The following is a 4,632-nucleotide window of genomic DNA, read 5'->3' on the forward strand; positions in this document are numbered from 1 at the left end:
TCCAAGTTTTCATGCAATAAACCTTGTCTGCATAAGTAAAAGTTCTTACCAACACTAACTCTCCACAATGCATACCAAAGCACAGTTGTTCTTATTTTTTGTTCAGCAGTTGTCAAAGTAAAGAAAACTGCCTCTTCCTCCCCTAGGCCATAGTGATGAAGCTAGTAATGCACATAGCTACAACAGTGTTGGCGCCTTTCCCGGGTGATTCATCTTCATTCGCCAAGTAAAACACCTGTTTTTCTGCAAACGAACAAGAAATGAAAATAAGAGCAAACTGACTATAATTGTTATTTGATACAGAAATATGTATTTCATATTTCACCTATAATTACAGTCACACCAACACATTTTTGCATATTTAAGAACATATCGGACATGTAACTGATCTAGAATTAATAATCACACCTACCTGTACCTTCACAGCAAACACCAAAGACTTCGCTTGAAGTAGTTTGGTTCAACCTAAGATATATTTAAGTTTTTAAAACAATGTCAAGATTGAAAAGATAAATATCTTTCACTTAACATCATAGCAATATAACAAATAATGCAATAATAATCATCATTAATAATAATCATAATAATTAAGTGTCTTAAGAGTTTCGTAAAGTCTGAGCGTTATCAAGCTTTTATTACTAAATCCAATTCATCACGAGTGAGTTCATGGCAGTATGGTCTAAAAGAGATTGCTTGTTGAATGTCAATGACATCGCTGCACGGTTTGTTATGAAATGAATACAGCCATATGTTAGAATTTGGAATTTGTTTTGCTTTTCTTGTTCCTTTAATTGTTTAAATCAAACAATGAATTCTCAATAGGGACAGACACTCCATTTGTCTCATTTAGCGCTGAATCCTAATAATTCTGTTTCTGAACAGTTTTGACTCATAGTTAATGTCTTCATCATCAGAATTTGAAGAGGGCACATTTTCCTTTTAATAGGTCTAATACATGGCTTGTAATATTATCATGTATAATGCTTGATGGTCTGTTTTGAAAATATTTATGTCAGTTGCAGTGTTTTTTTCACCTATAGGGGAATGGTGGCGGGGCCCGTCTAAAGGGGGAAAAACGCGTCGTTTTCTTGGAAAGGGTAAAATTAAAATTTACTCTTTTATATGTAATGATATTTTTATATGAATACACATGTATGCATGAATGTAATATTCACAGCTGAATGTCTTTGTCCTATGTCTTAAATATATACCAATGATTTTTTCAACATTAGTTTCAGAACAGTTCAGCCTTCATTCACAGTCTTAGTTTTCCTTGCCAATTTTGAGTCTAATTGGAATTTTTTAAATCCATAAAATGGAAAATTTGAGCATTTTTATCAATAAAATGGACCAAATCGGAATATTTTAACAACGAATATTGACCACAATATACCTAGATACATCAGGCCTTTCCCTGGCCCTTTTTGGAAAAAAAATGCAATTCATGTTAAATTAACTGATTTGGGAAAAACTAACTTAATATAACTCTTTATAATAATTCAAAATCATATTAATTATAGCTATATACTTTATTAGTTGTTTATGAAATAAATTTGAGATATATCGGGGCTCAACATTAACCGAAAACCAACTAGCCCTACCGGGACAGTACTTCCAAAATCTACTTGCACTGAACGTAAAGCAACTTGCCCAAACATGAAATATCACATCAACTGTAAACCTCATATTGTTTGATAAACCAAAATGATACACCACAAAACCTTTTTATTTTTGAACATTTAAAAAAATGATTACAGCAATTAAAGTCTAAATTAAATGTTCTTTGTTCTTTTTTGCACTTATCTGGGCGGACAACTAGATTATAAAATAACTTGCCCAGACCCAACTTTACTTGCCAGGGGCAATAGGACAACCATAAATGTTGAGCCATGTATATTTATCAATAAAAAGTTATTTCTAATAACAATTTTTATTTTTTTTTACTTTTGAAGGGGATTTTTTCTACAAATGGGGGGAAAATATATACTCTTTTTTAGGGGAATGGGGCCGAATATCGGCCCCGAAATTGCCATAAAAAAACACTGAGTTATCAACCAAATTCAAATCTTCAATAAAAAATATCATCCTGGCTCTGTGAGATTTCATATGGATCGTGCTTGCTGAACTTTCTTGTGACATATTTACAATTTAAATAAGTGCGCCATTACATTTTGTAACCAACAACAAAGTTTTCGTAGCGAAGTATTTTACTTCCGGGTTAACAGTTTCATTTTAAATGTTCTCTAAATAGGACCATTGTTTACCAAATAAATGATTGTCAAGTTTATTAAAATATCTTACCTGATTTTAACTCCGATCCTTCAATTGAAGAAATTATTGTCAGGATTGATTGACAATTTATTCCAAAGAAACTCGCAAACAAACGGTGAACAATGTCAATGCGTAGGCTAATTACGACACGCCATTTTTAGTAGAGTTCCAAATAAAAAAATATAAGTGTAATTGTCGATCAGAGCTCGGGGGCATTTCATTCTTCAAAAATATGCATATATCTCAAGTTTCAATAGGTTTTTCATAATATAAATATAACTTTATTTCCATTTTTATAACGCCGCGCTTCAATCACGCGTAGCTTAAAATAACGTCGACCGCGTTTGTACTGATTTCTGCTGACGACGTCACAATTATTATATATATACACACATATATATATATATATATATATTTATATATATATATATTATATACCTGTTTAATGCTTTTAACAAAATACAGGTTGTGTCAATCGTTGAAATAAAAAAATCCCGTATTACGCTACTCGCTGTTTCCAATTCCGTATTACCATACTAGCCGGACTACTTCGACCCATTTAATGACGTCACATCACACGAACCGAATATAGAAATATTTTATATTACGAAATATATTACGTAGTACATCGTGTGGACGTCATTTCTGTGACAAAACACAATAGTTTTTATCTAAACTCTGTAAGGACATGTCGGACGTGGTGTTTTTATAAGGGTGTCACGGTACTCCGTGGGACGGTATATCGTAATAGTCTTCCTCGGTACGGTTCACGATACGCCTCCTAGTCCGTACGGTACGGTACGGTACGTCATTTTCCATGACGCATTTCAAGGGAAGTAACTGTAAATCGCCCAACAAATGGCGGAAGTTTAATTGAAATCATCTCCAGCGAGCTTCTAATAAAAAATATGAAAGAATTTTGTGTTATTAGTAAGAAAGTGGTATGCGTTTATTTCGTATAAACATTTGCTTTATATCAAGACTTTAGTCGCTACGAATTTCCTAAGCAGGAGCTGTAATTTTGTGATTCCGCTGAGAATTTCGCAAATTCTTTGAAACCATTAAAATTAAATATCAACCACTCAAAATGTGCTGTGTCCTCTACGTCACGAAACAAGGTGAAATATTTGACTGGTTCTAAGAATTGCCCTTGGAGTTTTGTTACCGCACAAGCAAAGATTGGCACAAGCCAGTTTGACTAGTTAGTAAACACGTTTTATTGTTACCTTAAATAATCTATCGCAGTAAAAGAAACTTAAATCAGTCCGTATGTTTCAAACATATTCATAATTTCGTCTTTATATATTTTTCATATTTAATCAAAGTTTAGATTTGTAAATAATAATAACTAATTGTCAATTCGTGTACTTTAATGGCATTATGTGGTATTTTGTATATTGTATGACACATATGTAGAGGTCTTTTAAATAAAATTGAAAAATGGTTTTAAATGGTTTGTATGTTGTTTCCATCTGACGATACGTATCGCGATACGTATTGTATAGTACACACTATACCGCGATACGTATCGTATCGTAAGGTGAACGTATCGTGACACCCTTAGTTTTTTAACAGTAAACTATGTGTTAAAAAAGTATTTGGGAGTGTGTGTTTATCATGCATAAATGTATTTTTCGATAGGAATACAATAAAATAGTGTGGTTTAAACTAAGTTTCGATAAAGACATGGAAGATAGAAGTGGAAGTGCACATCGTTTAAACGTTTTTGTTATGACCATCGGATTAAAGTTGTCAACTTAATTGTTATAAAAATTGGATTAACGATGGCATTAAGGTAAGCGTGTCGGAAACCTGTGTTTTCCCGGTTCGAAATGTTTACACGTTAATTTACATAAACTGTATTCATACGCGTCTTAAATAAACTAAGGCGTACCGTTTTAGTCATTGTTTTGTCAGTTTTGTTAAAGTAAAAAATACATTTGTTAACTGTTTTCGTTAGTTGTTGTATATAATAAAAGGAATATTACGCTAGTCAATTGTTCCAAGAGTTTGTATCACTCTCGTGGCTTGTGCTATTTCGCATCACACTCGAGGATCCGCCTCTCGTGTGAAACGTCATCACACAAGCCACTCGAGTGATACAAACTCTTGGAACAATTGACTAGCGTTATATTCCGTATATATATATATATATATATATATATATATATATATATATATATATATATATATATATATATATACATATATCAGAACTATCGAGACCATGTCCTAATTACAATCAGTACATTGTGACGGTTGAGGAGATCTCAAGAACTCTCCCGACTTTCGATCCCCACGTTGAATTGCAGAGAAGACTTTTAATCATGTAAATAATTGAAATATGCAGGCAAGAGGACA

Source organism: Dreissena polymorpha, chromosome 14, assembly GCF_020536995.1.
Source record: "Dreissena polymorpha isolate Duluth1 chromosome 14, UMN_Dpol_1.0, whole genome shotgun sequence".
NCBI lineage: Eukaryota > Metazoa > Mollusca > Bivalvia > Myida > Dreissenidae > Dreissena > Dreissena polymorpha.